This window comes from Pyrus communis, chromosome 1 (genome assembly GCF_041283825.1).
Source record: "Pyrus communis isolate YQ-2024b chromosome 1, ASM4128382v1, whole genome shotgun sequence".
Taxonomy (NCBI): Eukaryota; Viridiplantae; Streptophyta; class Magnoliopsida; order Rosales; family Rosaceae; genus Pyrus; species Pyrus communis.
The window spans coordinates 2,688,508-2,695,283 of record NC_142565.1 but is presented as its reverse complement, the minus strand read 5'-3'; the positions used below and the strand labels follow the sequence as shown (position 1 = coordinate 2,695,283).

The following is a 6,776-nucleotide window of genomic DNA, read 5'->3' as shown; positions in this document are numbered from 1 at the left end:
CGAACTAAAATTCCGAAGTCAGGATTCGAATGAAGAACAATGTGAAAACCCTAGAGTCTGACCACCGGATAAAGCTACCAAATCTTCGTGGAAAGTTGGTGGTGGCAAGTTGATGGTCTCATTAGCTCTTGACACTCTTCCGTCTTTCCTCCCTTTTAGCACATTCCACTACGGACAGCCGGACTGTCAAAAGCTGTTAAGAATGAATCTCACATTAATAAGAGAATGAACTTTGCATGAGTTTATAATTAGTTAGGTTACTCCTTGAAAGCAGTAATAGTAATGCATGTAAGGCGAAGATTGTTTTCGGTGGAAATTAACACAACCATTACTCATACATTGAAAGCAAATAATATGGTGCTACAACCTGACGCTTTAATCATATACATAAAATTATACAACTGGCTCAAAAATCATAGGAAATTATAAATTTCCTTCTGATCTTTTATTGTTTGACCTTATTAATATTATTAATCTAAGAGCACGGCCTACCAAAGACCGGTATCCATTGCATTTCTTGTTTATTTTAATTTTTATGGGATTGTCTTTGGAGATGATTGACAAGCATTATTATTTATCTGATGTATGTTGCTATAGACTGCGATGCGATCAACAGAGCGCATTATTGGCGGTCCAATGAACAATTCGGTCTCCACCTCAGAACTCATGATGCTTTGGCTCCAGCAGTTTACAGAAGCAGAAGCTCCTGCTTTTTCACAGCTTACAGAAGCAGAACGTCTTTTTTCTTGAGCTGAATGCTCCATCAACAGCTTCGCACCACTCTGATCATATCATCATAGTGCAGATAGATAAATAAACAAGAAAAGAAAGAAAGACTAGAGAAATTCACAATGATAAGATTCTTATCATGATATAACATCACCTCAAACGTCATTCACAGTACGTAGTTGCTGGTAATTAAATAATGGCAAAAGAGTTCAACAGGACTTAACAAAGTTTACCTCTTCGCATAATTTTGCGTTCTCTTGTAAGAGGAGCGTCTCCTGATTTTAGAGAGAAATATGGTGTTAGAACTTGAAACTAGTGGAGCAGTTGATCTATATCTGTAAAAATTACAATTAATAGGTTTTGTAGCGCTAAAATTTAAGGAGAAATCAGCCGCAATTGATCGTTTTACAAGTCTCAATTGCTGAAATGGTTAATTTCAAGTATGCCATTGACATCTGACCATTATGTCGTAATTATTTGACCATTGTGTTGTCGATTGATGGTGTCAATATTTGATTATGATCTATTTAGCAATTGAGATTTGATTTTATGATATTTTAGCAAAAAATAAAATAAATACCTTTGCCTTTAGATTTTCCATCTGCTCCATGAGTAATTGAGCCTGGAATCACTTCAAGTTAGTTAAATTCCAAGTAAAAGAAAAATCCATTTAACAGATACGTGTTGGAGGAAAATGGACTTGTGACCATCAGCTGAAATACATGTACTTATGTACCTCTCTCTCTCTTATGCTGCGTAAACTTCGTTCCAGCTGGCTACTGATCTCCTGGAGTTCTTCAACAACGCAAGAATCCAAATCATTTCCCAAAAGCTTCCTAAACACACAAATTTCAGAGTTTAGGAAAACTTGAAATATCAGTTGAGTGAAAAGGGGCAGGAGAAGATAATCAAACTAAGCCATAAACCGTTGAGAAGCTTCTAGGATCTCTATCTTCTTGGTCATAATAGCTGCTTCATGCTTCAAGTGCTGCATGCATGCAGATTAATTAGCTTTTGACAATTAAAAGTTGTCTCATATGGGGGTTAGGTTAACAAAAGATGAGTGCAGAAAGTTAAAAAGGAGTGCAGATATCACATCTCTGATAAAATTGTCGAAAAACAAACATCATATCATCAGCGGTTCTAACACATGATAACATAAAGAAGTCCCAACGAAAGAGTACAATCATTGCGAGATGTGATCTTTAATCTCTTTAGGTGTGAAAGGAGTTGCTAGAAGTTAACCTAGTCAACGACTTGAAGCCCCCTCCCTCTCCCCCACTTCTCTTTTCTTTCACCCATTTTCATTTGATGAGCATGTATCAAGTGTCAATGTAGTAAAATAGTGATTATAGACAAATTGGAGTAGGATTCTCTCCCTTTCAAACTCCCCTCCCCTCGAGTTGCATCTTATTTGTATGGTCACGATTTAGCCATGTCAACTTCTGGTGTTGACTTCTTTATAAAAAGTGAAAGAGAAAGAGGAAAATGGGAGAGGATTAGAGGGGAGTGGAATGAATTTGGAAGGGAGAGAATCCTACTCCGGAAAAATTCCAAAAAACTTGCCTGCAATTAATATCTTATATAATATATAGACACAATTGTATGCGTACGGTAATGATTTCCACATGGATAGAAGATAACTATAAAGCAAAGTTGGGTTTTTCATATTTAGTGTAGATGACTTTGATTCCTAAGGTTTGAAGAATGTAACATTATTTTTGGATTGGTGTGAGTTTGATAAATTTGAGCCCAATCTATTAATTATGAAACTCAAATGCGTTTTCTTTTCCCTCACTTCATTATTGGTTGTTCTCCTTTCTCTCTCTCAAAACGGTTGGCCCGCTATTAATATAAATCAAACTCATTAAAGCTATACAAGACACTTAACAATAGGACTCATCCTTGTTGAACTCACTTCCTATGCTTGTTTGCTTTTCATCTATTAGAATCCAACTCAAATTTGCTAGTTCACTGTAGAAGTGTGGAAGTCCTGACAATTAGTTCTTGATTTTATTCTATATATACATTGATAAGAAAGGTGCATAACAAAACCAAGTAGGAAGAACAAGAACCATCCCAGCAAGTGATCTCAAAAACACTTCCCAGGAATGTTATAGTGATTAGGCTACTAGACCCCTCACATAAAACACAATAATCCTCTTTCCTTCTCCAGTCCCCTCTTATTTGAACGGTCACGATTAAACCATGCCAACATCTTGTGTTGACTTCTTTATAAAGAGATAAAGACAACGTGGAAAGTGAGAGTGGAGAGAAAAGGAGGGGAATGAATTTGGATGTGAGAGAATCCTACTCCGAACAAATTCAAAAAATCTTGCCAGCAATTAAAATCTTATGGTACTTAACATACAGACACAATTGCGTGTGCATGGTAATGATTTTCACATAGCTAGAAGATAACTATAAAGCAAAGTTGGGGTTTTCATAGTAGTTTAGATAAGTTAGATCCCTGTAGTTCGAACTATGTAACATTATTTTTGGATTGATGTGAGTTTGATGAATGTGAGTCCCATCTATTAATCGTGAAACTCAAATGCGTTTTCTTTTCCTTCACTTCATTATTGGTTGTTCTCCTTTCTCTCTCAAAATGGTTAGCCCACTATTATATGAATCAAACTCATGAGAGCTATACATGACACTTAACAATTGGACTCACTCTTGTTAAACTAAAAATTTCCGACTTACTATGCTTGTTTGATTTTTATTTATTAGAATGAAACTCAAATTTGCTTGTTCACTGTAGAGGTGTGGAGTTCCTAACAACTAGTTCTTGATTATCTTCTATATATATTGTTAAGAAAGGTGCATAGCAAAACCAAGTAGGAAGAACAAGAACCATCCCAGCAAGTGATCTCAAAAACACTTCCCAGGAATGTTATAGTGATTAGGCTACTAGACCCCTCACATAAAACACAATAATCCTCTTTCCTTTTCCATAAAGCACCGAGAAATGCCTCCCAGATCAAGTTATGTATGGTGAAAACGAGTTCACCCTATAAAATGCAACTATGCAGGGAGTAGTGTTTATTAACCACCATGTACCTCTAGCACAACAGTAAAAACGAAACTTCAATGTCCGCTGATATGAAGAAAATCTAACAAAAACTTCGCAATTAATTTTTTACGTGCACACACATATATGCATATGTATATATCCCAAAAAGTAACAACTATACCTCCAGAAAGGCATGGAAGTTATCCAATCTCTCAACCCTTTACTTCCCTGGTGGAAGGCCCCATTGCAAACTCCCACCAACCCACCGGAAGCAACTAAAATACTTGAAATTTGTTCAACATATGCCTAAATTTAACAGATTAATTTTACATTTTGTAACGAAAAAGAAATGTAATCTTTTCATATATACCTAACCAGATCACTTGAAAAGAAAGGATTGAGAGTAAAATGCTATAGTTCTCGTTCTTTATTAAATCATGTATAAACTGATCTTCTTTCCACCAAGATTTGATGTAAATTACTACCTTCTTCTCAATATATTAAAGGACGCTGAAACATTTTTTGTGATATAAAAGGCCAAGCACGACTCAAAACTTTAGGTTCGTAACTATAATTAAGCTTCTATCCTGAAATAAATCAAATCAGCTAAAAGAGGTCAAAGCCATAAAGAGAAAGCTAAAAGTTGTTTCTTTCACTAATATAGTTATATCAATAAGTCTACTCTCAATGCACTTGCATACTATCTTCCATCATTTTGAAGATTATGGCCGAAGACTAAATTCATCACACCAAGATTTTTAAAGTTTCATAACAAAATCTGAAATCTAAAAGATTGGATTTTCAAAATCCAAGATAGATCGCCTAACCTGCACCTGTTGTTCCACTTCAACCTTGTTGGTTTGCTCATCTTTTGCATATTTATGGTATCGTGTTAGAGTCTCTTGCATGCTGAAGCATCCAGAAAAATAAAGGTCAAAAATTCAAATATGATGAAATCATAGAGTACTCCATATTAGTCCCAGTATCTCTTAACAATATGATACAGATGATGTTTTGCAGTGGTTCAAGTTTTCTGAAATCTCATTCAGTTTAGTGGACAAAATCTACATAAATTGTTGCAGAGGACAGAGAATGCACTATAGTTAACAAAAAAGCAAGTTAGCATTTAGACCTACACCTTGTAAATTGTAAAAGGAGTAAGCTACTATCAATGAAATTGTGTTGATCATATCACTGCAATCATTCACAAATTATAATTAAAATACAACTCCATTGTATGTGGATGAATTTTTAATGTTCGAATTGATTTCAGGTAAGTTTAATACAGCTTGGTTCCTCCCGTTTCAAACTCAAACCGGCTGCTGATGTCGCGTTTACATTAAAAATATTCTAATCAAATGGAAACAGCTAGGATGGATGATAATTGGAGCTGGTGTGTTTAAGTAAAATTGGTCAGTGGAGTATAGGATATGTCTAGTGAACTTCATCTAAGTCAAAAAAGGAAAACAAAAGGCCACAAATACTTTCTAAAAGTTAAAACTTTGAGTACACAAATCTGTCTGTGAGGTAACTGAACAAATACATATTGTACTAATTACAAAGACATATCTGAATGTGGTTTGATTATAATCATAAATTTATAAGGGTAAACATCATGCGTAAGATGTATGGTACAAATTAAACATAAATATATATAGGTTGTCAAGTACTGATTATGACTAGAACTGATAGAAAGCTAGAAATCTGTATTGTATTTTTACATCATATATAGTACACCCTAGCATTAGCACCAGGCACCAAGCATCACAAGTACCCCATACCTTGTTGTTTCATCTAATGAAATTAAGCATATAGAACAAAAGCAGGATGGGGTTTCAAGAATTTATAGAAATTAAAGAATACGTACTCAGAGCTGCAGAACTCATAGAGCTTGTCTTTCTGGGAGAAGATGATGACTGCAACTTCTGCATCGCAAAGAACCGAAAGTTCATAAGCTTTCTTTAACAAGCCGTTTCGACGTTTGGAGAAGGTCACTTGCCGGCTTGTGGCATTCTCAATTCTTTTCATCTCAATCTTCCCTCTCACCATGTCTTAGCTTTGCCTAATTCATCGGTCACCACCATCGTTAATTGCAAAAAAAGAGGGAAAAATCTTATAAAATTGGTAAAGATATGCAACATATATAGCTCAAAAGGCTAGCTGTAGAAGGGTTATTTAGAAGCACTATTGAGAAAAAGATTTACAACCTGCACCCAGGAAGGTTTGGAGAAGTACTCCAACACTAGAAAAAAATGTCAGATTTGGGAAGAACGTCCAGTGACAATGAAGAAAACCCAGGAGATAGTCAACTTGAAAAACCCCAAAGAAGTTCTAAAAGAAGCAAATTAGAGATGAACCCAAAAGGATACATAGAAAAAAAAAATCCCAAAAGCATGTTAAATTAAGTTACTAAAAATAGAACCCAGATAATAAGTTTTAATTACCAAAAGGACACAGAAAAACACCCCCAAGGGTATTGGATTTGGATACAATTATGGAAAATAGAACAGAAACCCTAAAATAATGTTCACAGTGCCGGAAAACTCAAAGAAGGAATATCTGATTGTGAATGTCCAATCATTTTTTTTTTTTTTTTAAGCAGAATTTGAAGGAAAAATTACAGATAAAGTATACTTTTAATACTTAATTTTATATTAAAATAACATTTTTTTAACATTTTAATGAAAGACAAAAATTAATACATGTGAAATATGACATTATTTACTTCTTCTTTTTTTCTTCTAGAATGTAAGTTACAAAAGTACCTTTTATCTTTTGCATTTTTTCACACTTTTTCTCCTGCTCTCTTCTATCTTTTTTTTTTTTCTTTCTCATGCTCCCCTCTCTCTCTCTTTCTCTTTCTCCCTTCCTTTATCCTATTTCATCAATAAACAAACAACAAATATTGATCCATCTACCAATAAAATCACAATTTATGCATGTGCATGATCAAGAAAATACGGTATGGTGAAGCACAAGCCAATCTTGACGATTTGTCTCAAGGTCATCTTCAAGAATTTAACAAGCCCAA

General features: G+C 34.7%; 1 pseudogene across 1 annotated transcript; it reads right to left on the bottom strand.

Annotated features, from left to right (window-relative positions):
* Positions 1–355: 355 nt before the first annotated feature.
* On the bottom strand, positions 356–6,082 carry LOC137720452 (MADS-box protein SOC1-like; annotated as a pseudogene). Its single transcript, XR_015961511.1, has 8 exons — positions 5,953–6,082; positions 5,613–5,807; positions 4,573–4,654; positions 1,656–1,717; positions 1,466–1,565; positions 1,310–1,351; positions 963–1,004; positions 356–782 (listed from the first exon to the last, which is right to left on the bottom strand). The product of XR_015961511.1 is annotated as an MADS-box protein SOC1-like (transcript).
* Positions 6,083–6,776: the final 694 nt, after the last annotated feature.